At 31.9% G+C, this 23,654-nt stretch overlaps 1 pseudogene; it reads right to left on the bottom strand.

Moving 5' to 3' along the window:
• The window catches only part of LOC146721619 (uncharacterized), a 28,781-nt pseudogene extending 13,282 nt beyond the window's left edge, over positions 1 to 15,499 (bottom strand).
• Between the last annotated feature and the right edge of the window lie 8,155 nt (positions 15,500 to 23,654).

Below are 23,654 nucleotides of genomic sequence, written 5' to 3' on the forward strand. Positions count from 1 at the left end.
AAACATATAAAAAAAACTTATAAAATGGATAGATATAAAAAATTTCGAAAGTTTTAAAAACATAAAATTAGTCGCATTACACGCTGCTTTCAAAAGATAACCAGAAAAAATCAAAAATAAATTAAAATGTTGAAAATTTAAATACACCCCCGCGCGGCGGTGTGTGTGTGTGTGTGGCGCGGCGCGCCCCGGGGTGTGTGAAAACGGTGCGGAGGTGTGGGGGGTGCTGGTGCGTGCGTACGTGTGTGTGGGGGTGGGAGAGAAAACGATTAAAAATACACAAAATCGGACATTTATATTATAAAAACAATAAAAAAATGATTATTAAAAAATATAAAAAAAACCAGTAAAGAGATTTTAAAAAAATTTTTTAAATTTTGCGCATTTTATTTTTATAATAATTATATATTATATATATATAAAATGCCATAATTTTAAAGAAAAAATTTTTTAAAATCTTTTTTAAAAATACTTAAGTACTTGTTAATAAACTTTTTAAAAATCTTTTTTATAATATGATGCATAAATTTTTATTTTTAAACCCATTTAAAAACACACACCCACACACAACCCCCCACATGCATTCATTTAAGTGCGCGGAAAAAATCACACGAGTGCACACCGGCCGCAAAACTTATCCTTTGGGTTTGACCCGTTCTACATAGAGTGTAAGCGTAAGCGTAAGAAATTACCAACACAGTCGATTTTTCTTCTATTTTAATTCGTTTTGATTGGTCAATTTTTATGTCTTAAGCTTACGACTCTATTGTAAACAGGCCTAACCAGTATAAATTTTCAGCGGCCGGTGGGGCATCCGCGTGATGTTCCCGAACGCAGCTTATTCCCAAATTTGGACCTTCTGCGTGTGAAAATTGATTATTAAAATTTTCCTTTTCCTTTTCAATTTCTCTGTACGTATACTTATTCTTAGTAGCTCGGCCAATTTTTCCCCCCATCATTGTCATTATGTCTCGAGCCGATCGAGGGCCCGTCAATGGTGGATCGATGGTGTATACCAATTGGGGCGAATTAATTCGATTTTCCCTTTATTATAGGGCTGTTATGCGAATATTCATTGTCTGACCGACCATGGGCATGTATCAAGCCATCTCGATTTTTTCTCTCTTGGAGCAATAAGTACGCGGCATTATGTTCCTCAGCATCTGTTTCACATGAAGCACCGAAATCATCTCCATTCCCACTTCATTAATAGGCGAAGCTGTAGAGAACAAAATTTGTATGTTTTATTTTAAATATTGTATATAAAAGTTAAATATATTTACATTTTATATATATATATATATATGTAACTTTAAAATATTAATTATAAAATAAATGATAATCTTAAGAGTCGCCAGTAATAAATAATGAAAATCTCTCCTCCAATTTTAAAGTCGACCAACTGGCAATAATTTATTTTAAATAATTAGTTTAATTTACAACGTTTCGGCTGTCATTGCAGCCCTTTCAAGTAATCTATAAACAATATATACATATAAATATAATCTTAATGCGCTTAATCATACAAATAATTATAAATTTACAAAAATATATATGTTTACATACCAGATTAATACAATAATATTTACAGCAAACCCCCGACAAAATTCACCATTGTTTTGATGAACAATGTATAACTGACAGAAGTAAGCCCGAAATAAATAGATGTTGACTGTTAGTAGAAAACTTAGTCATTACGCGTTGGGGAAAATATAAAACCCAAGTACTGTGTCTTTCGCAATTTTTAAACCGTCAATACAAAGTCAAATAAATAGATAAAAAATAAATAAATAAATAAAAAAATATGTAACATATGAAAATATAAAAATTAAATAGCTTCAAGAACGCGATCATAAATCCCACTGAAATTCTCCGTACTTTTTGTAAATTAATGCTTTTTCTTTGGTTTTTTATATAGAACATTTCTGCTATTTCTCTTTTTCTCGTTTGTTTTTCTTGATGCAGAATCACAGGAGAATCCCAACGGAACTCATGATCGTTACAAGTCCGATGCAAAACTAACAACTGGGGTGTGTCGTGTCTTTTTTAATGTTATTTTTATGTTCCTTAATACGTGTTTCTAAATGTCGCTTTTTTTGTCCAATATATGTAGAGTCGCAATTCGCGCATTCGATCTTATAGACGACATCGGGTTCTTTTTAAGTTATCAATACTATCTTTTCCTCTTTTTATCAAAGTGTCTAATTTTTTTGGAACGGTATATACTACACCGATTCCCTTTTGTTTATGCAACGAGTAATATTTTCGCTCAAATCTCTAATATACGGCAACACTATAACATTTCGTGTATCAAATTTATCTCGATTAGACGCCACCAAAATTACCCGCCAAATTTAAATCGCCCTAAGTCTCCTGTTAACAATTTTGTTTATGACTGTTAACGGGTAACAATTGTTACGAAGAATTCGTTTGACTAAGATGATGTTTTTCTCGTGAAACATAGGGTCAGCGAGTAAAATAGCCCTGTCCACGGGGGGGTCCACAATTTTTTTCAATTATTCCGAAATTGTAAAGTGGAGGATTATGCTTACGATTTTTAATAGGTTTTCACACTCGACTAAAGTTTACGTTTGAATTGGAGAACAATTGTTCCTTAAGTTTTTTAGACACAAGCGTTATGCGAGTTAATGGCAATTGACGACTGACTGGTTCCGTAAGCCGACGTTTTCAGCCGTTATATAATTTTTCTTTCGAACCATCCGATGCGTTATAAAATTAGTGTGATCACAAGTCTCGTGGACAGGGCTATTTTACTCGCATTGTTTGTTGTAATTAATAATACAATAGTAACTAACAATCGTTGCTATGTACCAGCGTTGTTAGGGACTCGCAGACGCCGCGGACCGTCGCCGTGCTCGTCTCCTCTTCCGTTCCCGTCTGCGATCCGTGCAAGACGCGCCGTCGATTAGCCGTGAGCATTTTACAGGAGATATTAGCATTGAACAAGGAGAGCTATCAAAGAATAAGGCAAGTATAATCTGAAATACATATTAAGTAGTTTTGTATTTAAATAAAGTGCGTAATGTACGTAGTTAAAACGGTAATAATATACATGCAATAAAAAGCGCGCCAACATGTCCGTCGCGCATATGACCAAAGATACCGCCAAAAAATTAATTCAGAAAGAGAGTAATGAATCATATACACTCGTCTGTAATAAACGTAGAGTTCCCAATTGGCACGTAATTATAAATTCTTTCGTTGCGGATAATGAGATGAATATAGAATATAGAGCCAATTTGCATGTATGAATGTTGTTAGGACGTCGTCGCCGGCGATAAAGTCCGTCGCTGTTCGCTGTTCCGTTCCTCTGATGAACTGTAGACAACGAGAGCTGGCAAAAAATAAGGCAAGTATAATCTGTAGTATTGAATAGTTTTTATTTGAGTGTGCATATTTACGTATATTAGTTAAACGTTATCCGGCGAGAAATAATTAATCGAATCGGCATCATGTATTGTAATATATATATTTATCCAGTTCAAATATCACCCATTGAATTGACATATAATCGACGTCGAAATTATCGAAATTACATGTACTTCGATGTAATTGTGATGATTTCGACGTCGATATTATGTCAATTCGATGGATGATTTCTGACTGGGTAAATATTACAATACATGCAATTAATAATTCAGCTGTGATTATATTACTCGGACAATATATACTATTAGACAAGGAGTGTTATAAAAAAATTAAACAAGTAATCTGTAATCTTTAATAATTTTTATTTGACAGTTACCACATACATACACAGTAAATATTATTATATATATTGTAAATGTTAAATTTGATTAAATATTACTATACATGCAATTAATCGCTCCGAAACGCAAATGTCTGACGCTGTAAACTCGAAAAGAGAATGATAAATTTGACTTACACACTTTTCTGTATAATAAAAAACGTATAGAGTCCTCAATTCGCATATAATTGTAAAGAATTCCGTGTCGAATATAATGATGAATATACTAATTCGCATGAATTTTCTTAGGATTATCGACCTTAAAGCTCGTCGCCGTGCGCTTTTCCTCCTGACTTCCTATGGGCTGTAGATGCGTATAAGACGCATTAATTCAACGGAGATTCAAGGAGAGTAATCAAAAAAATTTAGCAAGTATAATTTGTAATCTGTAATAATTTTACTTGACAGTCACGCAAACGCACGCACGCACGCACGCACGCACACGCACGCACACGCACACACACACACACACACACACACACCACACACACGCACGTACGCACGCACGTACGCACGCACGCACGCACGCACGCACGCACGCACCACACACACACACACGCACACCCACACAGTAAATATTATTTACATATTTTAAAAATACGTTACATTTATCACGTATACGTTACAAATATTACATAATAAATCCAATCAACCATGTCGAAACGCAAATGTCTGTCGCGTATTTCAGCGAGGTATCGCCGTAAGTTAATTCGAGAAGAGAGTGACGCATTATTTTCACTTGTCTTTAATGAAGAACGTAGAGCCAATTTGCACGAAATTAAAAATAATTTTACTTCGGATAATTCGGATAATAATGAATGTAGATCCAATTCGCACATAATTTTAAATAATTCCGCTTCGAGTAATGATAATGATGACTCTGGGAATGTTAATTTGAATAATACTCTTTTCGAAACACAAGAGGCAAATTTAACACATTCTAGTGAAACGAGAATTTCCGAATCTGATGTTTCTTTAAACAATGTATTGCCACACTTTATCAGAGAGGATAATAATTCAGAAAACGAAAACAATGATTTTGAAACATTTTTAGTACAATGGGCTATTACGCATCGTATTTCTCATGTAGCTTTATCACATTTATTGTCTGGTTTAAAAAAAGTGCATCCAATTTTTTCTAATTTGCCAAAAATGTGCAAAGACATTATTACGTACACCACGATCTTCTAACGTTATTAATGAGATATTTCCTGGTCAATATTGTCATTTGGGTATGGAATATAGTATTTTGCAATTTTTATCTAAAAGTAATAATTCATCTTCTATTAAAATTTCAAATCGGTATTGATGGTTTACCAATATCTCGATCCAATTCAAATCAATTATGGCCCATTTTAGGTCGTATTATGCCTCACGGGAAAGTATTTCTTATTGGTTGTTATTTCGGCAAAACCAAACCAGCGGATGCAAATCAATTCTTAGAACAATTTGTAAAAAATGTTACAGTTTTAATTAATGAAGGCATAACTTATAACGAAACAACATTCCCAGTGTCGATACATTCTATCATTTGTGATGCTCCGGCTAAATCTTTTATTACGCTTACTAAAGGACATACTGGTTATTTTAGCTGTTCGAAATGTACAATTAAAGGTGATTTTATCGCTAATAGAATTTGTTTTCCCGATTTTGATTGGCAAAAAAGAACAGACGCTAACTTTCGTAATCAAACCCAAGAAGAATACCATCTCGGTCGTCCTATTCTATTGAATATTCCAAATTTTGACATTGTGTCTCAAATTCCATTAGATTATATGCATTTGATATGTATCGGCGTTGTTAAGAAGCTAATAAATTATGGATATGCGGTCCTCTTAATGCTAGATATTTATCCTCGCAACGAATACAAAATATTTCCAAATTTCCTTCTCGATATCAGGCATTTTATTCCGAAAGAATTTGCGAGAAGACCGCGAGAAATTGAAGATTTTGCACAGTGGAAAGCAACCGAATTGAGACAATTTTTGTATATACCGGTCCCGTTGTATTGCAAAAAGAATTAAAGCCTGATGTATTTTCCAACTTTCTCACTTTGCATGTTGCTGTTCGTATTTTATGTCAAAATAATAGTACGGCTGAATATATTGAATACGCGAGCAAATTATTGAGATATTTCGTTGAATGTTTTATTAAAATTTACGGGCCCGAATTTGTGTCTCATAATATTCACGGGTTTCTACACATTACTGATTGCGTAAAACATTTGGGCCGTTAGATACTTTCAGTGCCTTTCCGTTTGAAAATTTTATGAAAGAATTAAAATCTATTTTAAGAAAATCTGAAAAACCATTGGAGCAAATCGCTATGCGGAAATGAGTTTTTGTAAAGTAAATTCTGACAATGTTAATATTTCAAAAATAAATGTAAAGAATCCACACGAGAGAGGACCGCTAATATCAGGTTGTTTTAATCCACAATTTTCGAAGATTGAATTTCCTCATTTTATTATTTCAGTCAAATCTCCTGATAATTGTTGTCTCATAGATAAAGATATCGTTTGTTTGGAAAATATCGCAACATCGAATGAAGGCAATTATATTGCAGTAGGTCGTAAATTTAAGGTTGTCGAAGAACTTTGTAATAATCCATGTAGTTCTGTTCATTTGGATATATTTAAAGTGAGAAAAATTATCTGACATTCAAGTCTGGGCCTTTACATAAAATTAGATCTAAATTTATAAAATTGCCATATAAAATGAAAGATATTTCGCAGTAATACCGCTTATAAGCACCGCACATTATAATATTTACATATTGCGCTCCGCTTTGTAATATCTTTTATAAATAAAAAATTAAAATAAATTGACAAAATTTAAATAAACTGACAAAATTGTGGTTGAGACAACAATTACATATACATAACAAAAGCATCAAGAGACACGGTAGTGTTAAGGGCGTAGCGGAGACACCGTGTATCTTAACGCGAGTCGGACATTTGAGTCTTTATAATATTTCGAATCCTCAATAATGGCTGAAGCAATCGAGTTTATACTAGACTTAATCGATAGATTGAGTTCGAATTATATAATAAAAGTGTCTTTATTTCTGCTCTACGTGATTTGTAAGCAGAGATATATAAATGCAAAGTCGAAATATGAAAAATTTCTATTAAGAAACGTCCCCGTCATCATTATCATCATTATCATCATTATCATCATCGACCACGCATACATAGTAGTATCGTGCTACACGTATTCACACGTATACAACACATGCGCACACATATATCACACGTACACAACACATGCAAGATGCATGTAGTGGTAATTTTGTCCATCTCGCACGTTTTACAAACAGATGGCGATAGTGGCGCTCCGCCATATCGGCAGCGTGCGGGTTATGTTGGCTAACTCTCTCTCTCTTCTCTCTCTCTCTCTCCTCTCTCTCTCTCGCTCTCTCTCTCTCTCTCTCTCTCTCTCTCTCTTCTCTCTCTCTCTCTCTCTCTCTCTCTCTTTCTCACACACACACGCACACACACACACACTCTCTCATTCTCACTCACTCACTCACTGTTCGTCTTGTGTACTTATTTAGTACATTCATGATTAAACATCTATATACATTAATGTGAAATTTACTTACAATTAGTTTACTTGAAATATTCAATCTCTAAAGTGTTTATCTTATAAGATAGACAAAAAAATCTGAGTAAATAATAAGAAAAAAAAACAAGGATTATTATTGTCATAATTTTTTATCAATTAAGTACTCTCAACTATCCAATAATTAAATAAATACGTACAAATGTGCGCGCGTGTACACACATACACATATTGATATTAAAGAGATTGAAGGAGAGGAAAGAGAAGATAAAAATTTAAATATTCACATATATTTTCAAATATTATATATGAATTTATAGTTTACATATCTAATTAATAATGAATTTCTAATTATATTAAACATATCAAAATAAAGACATACATGTATTTATCAAATGAATAAAATTATTGAATACAGACTTAAAAAATTTATTAAACATAAACTTAAAATAATTAATTAATTAAACATATTCCAAATTTAGAAAAAATAAACTTTATTTATATATGCAACAGCTTTTTAAACTAAATTTTTAAATTCTTTTTTATATTAGACAATTATCTCAATCAACATCTACGTCCACATTAGCTGCACTGCAGACTACCTCTACAGCCACATTATCTGCTCCGCGGATATAGCGTTATGCCAATACGATACATTACATGTACTTACTTACTTGCCTTTACTGTACCAACTCTTGTTCTTTCCACGTAATCATGTTTTTACAGTTATCGTTTGCTGTATATCTTCCAGCAAACTTTATTTCGTGTGAAGTGTATTTAATTAATTAAATCTCTGCAAAAGATTGAGAAGATGAAGGGATAATTCAAACTATGAAGACATGGTTACATGGAAAAGACAAGAGTTGATACAATAATAAAGACATACATGTATTTGTATCCTGCTGGCATAAGGTTATAGAAGTTGATTGAGATTGAAAAATAATAATGAAAATAATAAAAAAAATAAAGACACATGTATTTGTATCGTGCTGGCATAAAGTTATAAAAGTTGATTGAGATTGAAAAATAATAATAAAAATAATTAAAAAAAGGAAATATTCAATCATCATTTAAAAGCATATTTGAAATCTGTAGAATAAACAGTTTTTGCAAAAAATGTGGAGCATTAGAGCTCTAGTAAGTCTAAAAATAAATGTAAACATCAATTAATAATAACTGATGTTATATATATATTATATATATAAACCAATTTGTTGCAATATTCACTATAAAAGGTTGTAAGGGTAAGATGGCTAAAAGTGAATAATTTAAAAGATAGTTAACATAATTTTACATAAACTGAAATATTTCATAGAATAAAATATTTGTAATATTTCGAAGTTTATGTAAGATTATGTAAAAATTATACCTTTACAACTTTTTATAGTAAATATTGCGAGGAATCGATTTATATGAGAAAAATTAAGGTAATTCTATTTTGAAAATATAAGTGACCTTTAAATAACCTTGAAAATCGCCGTTTAGGAAAAAGTCTGTGTCAACTTTTTCTTTTTCGAAATCCTGCAACTTTTATCTAAATTTAATAGAAAATGTATAAAAAATGCTCGACATTAGTACACACACACACACACATATACACACACACACACACACACATATGGGTAAATTTATATAAATAGGGTGCTTTAGGAGGAATGATCAGGATTCTAGGATATGATTGTACACATCATTTTAAGCAAAGAAGTTTAGATAAACATGTTTAATAATTGTTCTATTCCGGTCATAAAAATATACAAAAATGAATGATATAATCTCTAAAAACTCACCTTTAAAAAAAGGTAAAAAAAGGCGACCAGTTAAGGGCACGCCATTAACAAAAATTATCCATTGCAAACCCATGTAGAATCCTATCCTATTGCAAACCCATGTAGAATCCTATGAAAAATTAATCATTGCAAACCCATGTAGAATCCTAGGCAAAATTAACCATTGCAAACCCATGTAGAATCGTACCCATTGCAAACCTATGTAGAATCCTATGAAAAATTAACCATTGCAAACTCATGTAGAATCCTATGAAAAATTAACCATTGCAAACCCATGTAGAATTGTATTAAAAATTATCCATTGCAAACTTATGTAGAATCCTACATTGCAAACCCATGTACAATAGAATTGTATGAAAAATTATCGATTATAACCCATGTACAATCGTAACAAAAGTAATGAAATAAAAAAAAATTGCGCCAAGTGAAAGTAGAAACTTGTACCAGTGGAAAATTAAAGTTGCAGACATATATAGAGTCGTATAATGAATCAGTAAAATTTAAATTTGCAAATGTAGAATCGTACCATAAAAAAAACTTATCTTTTAAAAAAAAAGATAAACAAGATGCCAAGTCCATGCGCCATGTAAAAAAGAAATAAAAAAATTTTAGTTAAAAAAACTGGGAGCGCTGCTAAATAATATTCTAACAATATTAAAATTAAATTGTTACTTTTAAACTCATTACAGTTAAAATATGTTTTGTGTTTAAATTAATTAATGTTACTTTAAGGTGCATTGTAATTTTGAAACTTAGCAGCGCGCCCAGTTTTTTTAACTAAAATTTTTTTATTTCTTTTTCACATGGCGCATGGACTTGGCTTCTTGTTTATCTTTTTTTTTAAAAGATAAGTTTTTTATGGTACGATTCTACATTTGCAAATTTAAATTTTTACTGATTCATTATACGACTCTATATATGTCTGCAACTTTAATTTTCCACTGGTACAAGTTTCTACTTTCACTTGGCGCAATTTTTTTTTATTTTATTACGATATTTTGTTACGATTGTTCATGGGTTTATAATCGATAATTTTTCATACAATTCTATTGTACATGGGTTTGCAATGTAGGATTCTACATAAGTTTGCAATGGATAATTTTTAATACAATTCTACATGGGTTTGCAATGGTTAATTTTTCATAGGATTCTACATGAGTTTGCAATGGTTAATTTTTCATAGGATTCTACATAGGTTTGCAATGGGTACGATTCTACATGGGTTTGCAATGGTTAATTTTGCCTAGGATTCTACATGAGTTTGCAATGATTAATTTTTCATAGGATTCTACATGGGTTTGCAATAGGATAGGATTCTACATGGGTTTGCAATGGATAATTTTTGTTAATGGCGTGCCCTTAACTGGTCGCCTTTTTTTACCTTTTTTAAAGGTGAGTTTTTATATACATAACAATACACATATACACAAAACACATCTATATAAATTGATTTCTTTTTTATTACAATATTACACGCAGAAGCTCTTTTTTAGAATCGCATTGGAAGATGTCGAATCAAGGCTTTGTCGTCGCAGAATTCCCGGATGGTATTCAAGTAATACCAAAAATTTGGTTGCAAAATAAAGATAAATGCAAATATCCCTCGCATTTTAAGACGGATATAAAAATCCGAAAAGCGGTAGAGAAACAGGAGATACCAAAGTTTGATTGGCCCGCATTAGAAGTTATAAGAATTTTTGGCGAATATTGTAAGTACTATATTTAAGTATAGGGTTTTACTGACTTTTATAAATATTTTACTTATTTATAATATTTAATGTTTATAATATTTTCAGCGTCCTTACAGAAGGCTTATGCGAAGGCAGAGAAAGCTTTATACACGTCAGATATGGACACGGAAAAGGAAGCAAAATATTACCGAAAACATAGAGCGAGAAAAATTTACTCTTCGTCGGAAAGCGAAGAAGAGTCTGGTGTAAATTTGCCACCTGCTCCATGTCCTCCTGCAAAACGTAACGTTATAAGCATTTTCATTGCGCGCGCCCGCGTGTGTGTGTGTATATACATACACACACACGCATTCAATGTATATATATTTTCTTCATTAAATATATATATGTATATATATGTGTAAAACTCTCTTATATCTCTTATATTTAACATATTGTATTATATATTTTATACATATATTTACACATATATATTATACATATATTTTATTTTATACACACACATACACACGCACGCACGCACGCACGCAATATTCGTACAACGTCACCTTCGCATATGAAAATTTTTTATATGAGAATAAGCGTTCATGTTTGTCAGTATAATTACAATTAGCATTACTATACACATAATTGTATCTATAATATATATATATTGTTTTACCGACCTAATTTGTCTAATTATAAGACGTCCTCGCGTTACTCGGGTAAAATATATTAATATATGTATAATCTGGAAAGATTTTTTTCGTAGAAACCGAAAATGGAGCGAGAAAATTTTTTGTATGCGAAAATGATGCTGCGCGATCCCTCTGATTGGTATATATTTTTAACTGTGTAAAAGTATATACCAATCTCACATACAAACATACACGCACGCACGCACACGCACACACACACACACACACACAACACACAACACACAATTTTCGTTCAGCGTCATCTTCGTATACGAAAATTTTTCATAAGAGAATAAGCGTTCATGTTTGTCATCATTACAATTAGCATTACTATACAAATATTTGTATCTATATATTATTTTATCGACCTAATTTGTCTAATTATAAGATAATGTCCTCGCGTTACTCATCGGAAAAAAAATATATATATGTATAATCTGGGAACATTGTTTTTGTATTGAGACCGAAAATCAAGCGAGAAAAGTCTTCCTTTTGTAAATTCGGTATGTTATCTTTCTTTGTAATTCAAGGAGTTATGTAATAAAGGTCGCAAAAAAATTTATATGTATATTGAAAATACACTTGTAGTAATTTTATATTAACATATTGTATTATATAATTATACTTTTATTTATAAACGTTATCAATAAAAATATATATTCTATTATAAAAAAATTCTCTACGTTAATTTTCATTAATTATTAGGAGATATTTATTTATCGAATTAATTTCTAAATTGTTTGAATGTTTTTTAATCATTATTTATTTATTTGCGTACTTGTAACAGTAATTTTATTAAAAACTAGCTAATGTATTTTTTGCAAGATTTAAAGTCATTTCAAATTCAATACTTTCTATTTTTAATTAAAAAATTAAAAATTTTTTATATTTAATAATAAATTTTATAAATATTACAGTTTAATCTAAAAAGTTTTGATTCATACAATTTGTTAATCTTGCTATTACTATTGTATTATTATGTAAGTATATTTTTAAAAACTGTTTTAATAAATGTTACGTATATATAAGTTGAAAATTGAATAATATATATATAATTACAAATTTTTCAATATTTTTTAAAACATTCTCAGAAATAAGAATTTTAAATAAAACTTAATTTTTATTTTATTCAATGCAAGGATGTATAAATCTATCATATATCCATAATAGATGTCTAATGTACATCCATGATGAATTTGTAGACGATATCTATTGTGGAGATAGTATGGATATCTATTAGAAATCCATCTGTTGTCCACCGTGGAGGTAGAGGTCGCATGGAGGTATGGAGGTTATATGGACGTCCATTGGATGTTTTGTTCCGTGTGGGACTCTTGTTTACATTATTTTAATTTTATTTATTGTATTAATATTGCCAAGAAAAAAATAAACTTTTTAACAAAAAAAAAGAAAAAAGGAGTTTTAATAAATAATTATAAATATACCTGCTGAAGCAAAATGCATAGAACATCATACATTGCCCAGCCAGCTTTTACATTTCTTAATCCAGTATTTCTTATTTCTTATTGCCTTATTCAGCCTCTTTTTCGCATCGTAATTTGGATAGAAGCAAACCTGTTGCTTTTTAACAGATTCTTGCAACCAGTTATTAGGGACTAGTGCTAGCCCGTCGTAGAATTGAACTATATAAAAGTTTTCTGGAAACTATACCAACAAAATATATGTATAATAATGAATTAATTTATTGACAATAAATAATATTACAGTCATGTGCATTTCTATACATTACCTGTAAGGAAGATTCTTTTCCTGTTTTTTGGAAAGAAAATTGCTCGTCTCTCGATTCAGCCATACTTAATAAGTGTATTCAAATATATTGGAAACCACACGGTGTAAAATGTTCAAAACAGAGAACACATAACCTGCAAAAGTTAATCACAATTATTATATACAATTAGTTTTATTAAAAATAGTGACATGCAATATCACGTATACATAAAGTTTAGTTAATTTTAATTCAATTTTGAAATTATTTAGATATATTGTTCATATTTTTAATATACCTTTTAAAATATTGAATATTGATGAGACAAATGTACAGACACGAATGCGAATGAATATGAACAAATATCGTTGAATAGTCACAAATGCAAATCTTCTTTGATTACCTTATTTTCTTTTATATATCACCTTCTTTTATTTTACTGCTATTTGATGATGAGTAATGCAGACAAACATAACGAGCATAAACATAAATTGCACATTAGTCGGATGAAATAATTATATAATCGTAAGTCGATAATCAATTAACGAAATATCGATTAATTAAAACCAGAATATTGTCAATCATGGATGCGTTCCTATTTTGCTGTCAGTACTGAAAATCTATAGTTTATGTTACGTACACTATAGATTTCAGTACCGACAGTGAATATCGGAACGCAGACCATGTACAATGGAAAAAAAAAAATAAAAAATAATTTTTTTTTTACTATGAACAATGCAGTGGTATATGGTAGAATCATTAATTATGTATAACATATGTGTGTGTGTGTGTGTGTATGTGTGTGTATGTGTGTGTGCGTGTGCGGGTGTGTGTATAAATTTATAATGACAGTTTATTGCGAACCATATTATTAAATATTAAAGCTTTTAATTCTTGCTGTTTATTTTTGTAATTATCGCGTATAATAATATTTATTTTTTTTAATTTAGTTATTTTATATTGTGTTTGTGTGTGTGCAGGTATTGTTATAGATTATGTTATATATGTTTAAAAATTCTTTTATTGTCCGCAAACGTGCCAAATAGGAATAAATAGAATTTTGAATTAAATTTAATTTTCCACATCTTTCCCTGTATTTCATGCAAAGGACAATATATCACATTACTATTTATTTCTTCAACAAACATTAATGTTCAGATTCTCTGATAAAAATGGTCGTGAATATAAATATCTATTTTTTTCAATTGATGACAAACAATATATATTGTATATTGGTACATTTTACGATGTTCTTAACTGTCATTAAGTTTCCACTTTTTGTCATGATACATTATTTGCTTCATTATTGCAGTCGATTTCATAATTTTCAATATTAGTTTTTTGTATTGCGATTCAACAATATCTCAAATTTATTTGCCAAATACCATAACATGTCTTGCTTTAATTCTAATTTATAAGGTGAGTTAATAATTTATTATTATTTATGCTCTTATATTGATTTAGCCTTCTTTTTGTGTATCGTCGTATAACTTCTGCAGTGGTTTTTTTCTGCTTTACGCAGAAAACTTTTTAAAATTTGTAAAAAATTTTCAAATCTAAACGAACTAAAGGAATCAAGTGGTCCAAATTGTCGAACTTTCATTAGAGAGATGCAATAAATTATGTACATTATGAGACATATATTCCTTGCCATAATTTTTTGAAATGAATTTACAAATTTGGCAACAGTTTTTTTTGCATAATCTATATTTTTTTATTTTTTATTAGATTGGATGATAAGTATAGATATAGCTATATGCAAAGTCAAAAAAGTTTGTATTATAATTTCTATTTAAAACTGTTTTAAAAACAATAGGCCCCAGTGTAAAGCAAAAATTGCCTAAATTTGTGGCTTTCCAGTATGCATTTTATTTAAACTTCGAGGTCGTCTTGAAAATTCTTTAGGCACAGCATTTCTTAAATTAATAAGTGCTTGCGAAATATTATCTTTTGCTTGCACACCAATGCGAACAGCTAGTGGTCCATTTATCCAACAACAATATCATTTTTTTACAATACCCAAACAAAATCAAGTGCATATAGTCAAGAGCAATATTCGACACTAATCCTAAATGAGGCACAAAGAGCAAATTGTGATTTCTCCTTGATGATAATCAGAGTCTATTTGACGTATAAATCCTTCATCAGTTTGAGTGCAGCTAATCTTTTTTCATAAGGAAAGCACATTTTGGAGTTAACATGATCTCCATAAATGGTACATTTAGTACAGCTCGAATAGCCATTATGTCCTTTAATATTTAAAAATAAAAGATTTTGCTGGAGCATCGCAAATATGGCCTTAACATTAACTTTAATATTACAGTTTAATAGATCTGAATGATATCCTCTCTGTACTAATGGTATTAATTCTTCCACAAATGGTTGTAAGTATTCATGGAATTGTTTGGTTTTTTTTACCATAAAACACCCCCGACTATATGCACTTGGTTTGAAATCTCATCTGAAAGTAATATTGGCCAGAAACTACTTGGCGATGATCTGGATATTGGCAAACCATCTATTTAATTAATAACTTAATTTCAAGATACTTTCAAAAGACATACTTTTATAATGCTGCAGGAATACTTCCAAATATTCGATAAAAAAAACTGGTATACGATCCTTGCTAATGCAACTAGTCAGTAGTTTTTCTTGGGTGTTTTTAGAAGCGCTCTTGCATCCTTGGTAAAATTTAAATTGTAATGGGAGCATGCCTCAAAATCTTCATAAGAGCATTAATTGCATTTGTCTATTTTAAATTCAAAAAACTAATTCGAAATTGCACAACAATTCTTATCCAATTTTTTATCATCAATGTTGATATTTCACTTGCGCCGTCACTTTAATTGTCAGAATCTAATGAAAAGGTTTTCATTTTTTCTGTTTTTTAGCATCAATAAAATCTTCGTCTGTGACTACTTCTGTGTTATCCCCAATATCTTTATTAATTGTCACTAAAGTTTGGCAATTTATCTTATAGGAGAAGATATCGTTGAAACTGATAATTTATCATTTTCAATTGACATTTTTTTTTGCATTCGCCAATGGTCCAAAAACAGTCCACATCACTACTTGACGATTCTAGCAAGAAATAATTCATTCCGTTTTTTTTTGTGCTAATCGTCTTTTTAGCCCGCGAAGAAAAATATCACGGTTATTAATTTTTTATCCTTATATAAAAAATTATTATTATGTAACCTAGAAAAATAAACAATTATAATCAAATACGCTTAATATGCACGAGGTAAAACCATATGGAAATTCAATCATTAACAATAAAATAAAAAAACTTACCTTTTCTTACTAAATTCTTTTCACATATTTAATCACCCTTTTAATATTTTAACATCTGATCACCGCGGAAATTTCGATTACAGGAAAAGTGTCCGAATTTCCCCTTTACAAAGGGTTTTCCCTAGGTTAAATCTTATCCAATATGTATCAACTACGTGTTTGATACATAATAGTTACGTATATGCGCAATTACCTGCTATGTATTACATATGTATTTTCACTTAGATACATCAAACATATTGCATTAATTGCATTTTAACACGTTATATTTCATATAAAAAAGTAATGTAAATCAATATTATTACGTATTTTTATGTAATTGTAATGAAAGATCGTTCCGTATGGGCATGAATATACCAATTACAAAACATATTGAGGATATTTAGCTAATGAGCATAAAATAGGTAATTTGACTGCTGGGAACTTTTACTAAGAGGAAACCGTCAATGTTAAAAATTTAATTCTTTTGGTTTTTATTGAAAATTAAAAATTTTTTCAACTGCTTTTTAATCCCAAAAAAGTGAATAAATTTCGGGTCCCTACAGATTTGGAAAATATTTTTCCCGAGGGGTCCCAAGAAATGTCCTGGGGTCTTGGGGTTTAAATTAATATTTGGTGTTGTTTGTAATAATTTTAACAACTTTTTTAAAGCATTATGGGGAATTTAAGATACTCCCCTTTTAATCCCCGTCTGTTACAAAACTTCTTAGCATTATTTCTAAAATGTGTTTTTCCAAAAATACTTTGGATTATTAAAAATCAAAAAACCAATCATTAAAAATTATCAAAAATTTGGCTATCGAACATAAAAATTAAAATCATCAAAACGTCCACATTCGTAGAAAAATTTTAAATTCATTCTTTATCATAAAATATTCGGGACAATAAGTCTTCAAACATTTTCTGCGTTTACATTAAGCCCTTTTTTTATTCTATTGGGGGGGTTGAATAAAATCGTTATCTTTCAAAGGAGAATCTTGTGAAATTTCTAACATGCAGTTGTTCCTCTTTTTTTTTTTCTTAAAGTACCCTTTAGAATAACAAACTTTTTTCCTTTTTTAATTTTCGTAACAAATTATTTTATTAAAAAATTAATTTTAAATTAGTTAAGCCCCCGAATGATTTAAAACTATAATATTAAATATAGTTTTAATAAAAATTAGTAGCCCCGGCTTTTTATACAATCATTTGAAAAAACGTTCTCACCTCTCGCAAAGCCTTATCCGGAAAAAAACCAAAACCGCGATAAAAATATAAGCTTTTATGAAACCGCGGATCGCAAGCGAAAATAAAACCGCTTTTTTTTGGCACCTAATAAATGGGGGAATAAAAATTGGGCAATAAGAGCTTTTTAAAATCTTCCCCAAAAAGTTTGTAAAAAAGGGGAAAACCACGCGAACGGAGGCGAGGCGAGGGAACCCCTTCGCTAACAAAAACCCAAAAAAGTAAAATTGCTAATTAAAACCCAATTTTAAGAGTCGAAGAAAAGGCCGCAAATTTAAAAACCCTATCACCTGTAATCTAACTATCGATTTGCGGCATACTTAATTTAAACCCCCACCCAGGGGGGTTTGGGGAACAAAATTTAAACCCAAACTCGAGAAATAAATAAAAAAAGTTTTTATTTAGGTAAACAAGTGAATTATTTAAAGTGGAGAGGGCCCGCCGATCCTAGGATCCTCACCTTCGGGCGACTGGGGCCCCTCAAAATTTCCGTCCCTTCCCCGGGGGCAAAAACCAATTTTTACAAATATTTCCCTTTCTATTAGTATTTTTTTAAATTTTTTATTCTAAACAGCCCAAAAAAATAAAAAAAAAAATTAAAAAATGTTTGGGTAATTAAAAAAAAAATTTAAATAATAATTCTTACCATAAAAAAAATCTCACATTTTTTGGGTTTTCCTTATAACTGCAAAATTTAAATTTTTCCTTGTTTAGTCCCTACAAAAAAAAGGGACTTTTTATGTCCGACTTATAAAAATATAACCTTATTTTTACTAAAATTTTTAAATTTAACAAAAAGGAAAAAATTATAAAATATTTTTAAAACCTTTTTTAAATTTTTTATATAATAAAATTAATAAAAGGGGAAAAAACACTTACCTTGATTAAAATGTGATTAAATTTCCCGTATAACAGAAATTTACGAAGCCCCCAAAAAAAATCATATGGAATGTAGAAAGGCAAAAAAGGCCCGGTTCAATTTTGAGTATATCATCAAAAAAATGTTTAAAAGGCGCATGGGGCATTAAAATGTGAAATAAATAAACTCGAAAAAATTTTTTAGAACGTTCTTCTTTTTGAAAAATCCAATTCTAATTATAATTTTTAAATGTATATTTATATATATTCAATTAAAATTTTCCCAAAAATTAAGAAATTTAATTTTTTAAGAATTTTTAAAAACATTATGTTTTAATCGGGGAAATATTCTTTTTGTATTTTTAAATTTTTCCTAAAAAATCAAAAAAATGAAAAGGTCAGGCCAAAGGGTTAAAAAAAAGGTACTCAAAAATTTAAACATCTAAACATAAATTATCAGAAAAGTAAAATGATAAAGTTATTCAAGGTGCCAGGTTTAAAGTGAAAATAACCTTAAATGTTTATTATTAAATTTAGTAAAAATATATTACCCTGAAAAAAAATGTGATATTTTATTCAAGGTGCAATTTTTACATTTAAAATACATACTATAAAGTAAAAAATGATTACAATTTGGGTTTTAGAAAATAAGGGGCGATATGTTATTCTTTTGTGCACAAAAATAATAGTCGTTATAGGAATTTATTTGAAATTTATTTTCTAACCCCCCCAATGAAAAATAAAATTTCTCGTTTCCAGAGTAACCCAATTTTTTAATGACTCAGAAAAAAAAAACATGGCATAACACAATACGATTATGTTTATTTTATTTTTTATACTTTTTACCGTTATCGTTTCAACCGGGGTTTGGGGAAAAAATTTCATCTAGAAATTTTTACCCCGTTAGTATTTTTTAATAAACTTTGGGGAAAAATTCTTCAAACCGGGGATTTTTCCCAAACTGGACTCTTTTATCCCCAAAACAACAATTTGGGGCGGGGTACTTCTAAAGTTGATATTTTCCCGTCGCCAGAAAGTAATAATCCTTTTCCCATTGGATTTTCGGACGAACAAATAGAAACAACCTGGCTTTTAATTTTTTTGCAAAGGAAAACTAGAATACTTACAGGATCGTATGCGATATTCGCTGATGCCTTTAAATTCTCTTATGGGATTCCCTATCTCGTAAATATTCCCAAATTTGGACCATTTTCCTTTACTAGGACTCCCCAAATCAAAACCAGTCGTGGACCGTAAGCAAAGTCATGCATTTTAAAATTGGGCGGTTGTCGCCAAAATTGATCCTATTTCTCAAATTTTCGAAAATAAATCATTAAAATTTGATTCTAATTGGTTTAAATTTTTAATTTGTTCAAGTATCTACCCAACCAAATGTTCTCTTGTGGGGTTGGGAAACCCTCATCGGATAATAGAACCACTTTTCAACTGTCGGTAGTTAGCAAACTTTAGAAGGAAGAAAATACGGGAGGGTTCAACTGAAACTACTATGTTTTTAACCCCTTGTAAAAACCTTAAAAAATTTTTTTAAAAAAACTAACCCCCAAAAATTTTTTCCCCAAAACCCCCTTTGATTTCTTGGGTATACCTCGAACGAGAATGGCAACTCCCCCATTCAAATTTTAGGATTTTTCCGGAAACAACCCCCTTTTTCCCAAGGTTTTTTTTAAAAAACAGAGGCAAATGAAAAAAGTTTCCTTTTCCCAAACCCGAGTTCTTTTTTATAAGGGGTTTTTTTATTTAAAAAATTTTTTTTAATTTTAAAACATTTTAATTTTTTTTTTTTTTCAAGTACAATTAAAAGCAAAAAAATGATATACTGCTATGTATTTGCCCCCTTTTTTTCCCTTAATTAAAAAAAAAACTTTTTCGATTTTAAAAAAATTTTGGGGAAATTGGAATTACGAGGGGAAAATTTTTTTTTTTTTCAACTATTTTTTAAAATTTTTTTTGGGGGTTCTTTTAAAATGGCCCCTTACCTTTTTTTTTTATGATTCTTTGGGGGTGGGTTTGGGGGGGGAAAAAGGCGAATGAGGGTAAAAAAAAACGGATAGGCAAAAGGGTGAAAAAAAGAACGAAAGAGGGGGGGGAAAGAACGTAAGAAAAAGGGGAACCCCGGGTTTTTAGAGGGGGGAGAGGGGACGAAAAGGGTGGAAAAAACGAAAAGGACAAAGAAAAAGGGGGGGGGAGAGGACGAAAAATTTTAAATGGGGGGGAAAAAAAGGGTGAGAAGGGGGGAAAGAGGGTGAGGGGAAAAAAAAAAGAGGGGGAAAAGGGGCGAAAGAGGTGGGGAAAAAAAGGGGGAAAGAGGGCCAAAAAGGGGTTTTAAAAAAGGGGGGGAAAGAATTAAAGGGGTGGGGAGGGAAAAAAAAGTTAAAAAAGGACAAAAGAAGGGGAAAAAAACGAAAAAGGGGGGGAAAGGGAAGGGGAAAAAGGGGGTGGGGAAAAAAGACGAAACAGGGGGAAAAAGGGGGGAAAAAAATGAAAGAGGGTGGGGAAAGGACAAAAAAGGGTTAGAAGAATTAAAAGGGGTTTTTAAAAGGACGAAAGAAAGGGGGTTAAAAAAGGCCCAAAAAGGGTTTTGGGGGAAAAAGAGGGGGTTTTTAAAAGGACGAAAAAAAAGGGGTTTAAAAAAAGGGGGGAGGAGGCCCAAAGAGGGTTAGGTAAACGAAAGAGGGTTTTTAAAAGGAAAAAATATGGTGAAAAAGAAAAGGGGGGGGGAGGGAATGAAAAAGGGGGAAAAAGGGGAAGAAAAGAAAGAGAGTAAAAACGAAAAGGGGGGGAGGGGGGGAAAAAAAGGGGGGAAAGGGGAATTTTTAAAGGAAAAAAAAAAAGGGGAGGGGAAAACGAAAGAGGGGGGAAAAAAGGGGAAAAAGGGGGGGGGGTTTGGGGGGGGGGTTTTGGGGGGGGCGGGTTTCCCCGGGGGGGGAAAAGGGGGGTTTTTTTGGGGAAATTGGAAAGGGGGGGTTTTTAGGAAAGGGGAAAGAGATTTTACGCGGACAAAAAAGGAAAAAAGAAAAAAGGAAAAAGAAGAAAAAAAAAAAACCCCCCCTTTCCCTTCCCTTTTTTTTAAAAAAAACACTTTTTTAACCCCTTGGTTTTTTCCAGAAAGGCTTTACCGAAAATTTTTTCCCTTTTTGGTCAAAAATTTCTTTTGGGGTGGCCCCTTTTGGTTTTAAATTCCCCCTTTCGTGCCCAAATTTTTAAAATTTTTTATATTTTAGTAGTTCTACACCCCCAAAAAATGGACTTTGATGGTGCAGGATAAGGAGACTTGTAGTGTCTTTTAAGGTCTTTTAGGGTTTGAACATGGCCGGAGACACTACCGTGTCTCTTGATAATATTCAATGCGAATATTCCGAAATTAAGAACATTTACATTTAATAAGAATATTCATAGAACATCGTGTGTTATTTGGGTATGTATATCAGGAGACGCGGTAGCGTCTTGCTAAGTTATATCTTTCATTTGTCAAATTAAAATACATCTACAAAAAAACAAAAAAAATATCAAAAAGATAGCTAAAATATTGAAACAATAACAAAAATTATCCGTAGGACGTTACTGTGTATCCTTTACCGGACGTAACACGATTTTCGTAACCTTGAAAACAAAAATTTGAAATATTTCATGAACGAAAACATACTTTTCAAAAGATGACCATATCAATCGAAAGCGCAATTTTTTCTGAGTAAAATAAGACCTTAACGAACTTGATAGCTCTATTGGTTGCGGAGATATGGATTTTTTAAGTTATTTTTTAGTCGAAAAGGTGTCACTTTTTTTAAGACTACGGAGTCGTACTTGTCCGCGGTCACCCATCCCGACAAAGTGATTTTGTCCGCAGCTGCTTTACCTTATCCGCGGCACCCATCCTAGTATAATGACATTTTCCTCAGTTGCTTAACCTTTTAAGCAACCAAACAAAAAATAAATTCTCGCTTTCTTTCTCTCCCTCCCTCTCTCGCTCTCCCCCTCTTTCACCCTTTTTCTCTTGCTTTCCCACGTCTTCTTTCGCTCTCTCTCGCCCTCTCTCGTTCTCTCTCGCTCTCTCTCTTGCTCTCTTCTGCTTTCTCTCGCTCTCTCCCGCTATTTATCGCTCTCTCTCTCTCTCTCTCGCTTTCTCTCGCTCTCTCTTGCTCTCTCCCGCTCTCTCGCGTTCTCCTCGTTCTCTCCCGTTTTCTCTCGCGTTCTCTCCCTCTCTCTTGCTCTCTCTCGCTCTCTCTCGCGTTCTCTTGCTCTCCCCCGCTCTTTATCGCGTTCTCTCGCTCTCTCTCGTTCTCTCTCGTTCTCTCCCGCTCTCTATCGCTCTTTTTTGCTCTCTATCGCCCTCTCTCTTGCCTTCTTTTGCTCTCTCTCGCTTTCTCTTGCTTTTTCCCGCTCTCTTTCGCGTTCTCTCGCTCTCTCTCGTCTTCTATTGCTCTCTCTATTTTTTTCGCTCTCTCTCGCTTTCTCTCGCTGTTTCTCGCCTTCTCTCGTTTTCTCACGCTCTTTATTGCTCTTTCTTGCCCTCTCTCGTTCTTTCTCGCTCTCTTCCGCTCTCTCTCGCTCTCTCCGCTCTTTATCGCTCTCTCTCGCTTTTCTCTTGCCCTCTTTCGCTCTTTCTCATTTTCTCTTGCTCTTTCCCGCTCTCTCTCGCGTTCTCTCGCTTTCTCTCGTCATGTTTTGCTTTCTCTCGGTTTTTTTTGCTCTCTCTTGTTTTCTCTTGTTTCTTCTCGCTCTCTCTCTCGTTCTCTCTTGGCTTCTCTTGTTCTCTCTCGGCTTCTCCCTTTTTCTCTCTCGCTTTTTCTCGTTTTTTCTCGCTTTTTCTCGCTCTCTCTCGTTCTCTTTCGGCTTATCTTGCTCTCTCTCGTTTTCTTTCGTTCTCTCACGTTCTTTTTCACCTACTTTCGTCCACTCTAGCTTTCTCTTGGCCTCTCTCTCTCTCTCTCTCTTCCCCCCCTCTCTCTATCTTTTTATCTATCTATCTCTATCTCTTTTTCTCTCCCCCCCCTCTCTTTTGCCCTTCCCCGCTCTTTTTCGCTTTCTCTCTCTCTCTCTCTTTCTC

This window comes from Nylanderia fulva, unplaced genomic scaffold (assembly GCF_048542155.1).
Source record: "Nylanderia fulva isolate GAGA-0341 unplaced genomic scaffold, ASM4854215v1 Scaffold443, whole genome shotgun sequence".
Lineage (NCBI taxonomy): Eukaryota > Metazoa > Arthropoda > Insecta > Hymenoptera > Formicidae > Nylanderia > Nylanderia fulva.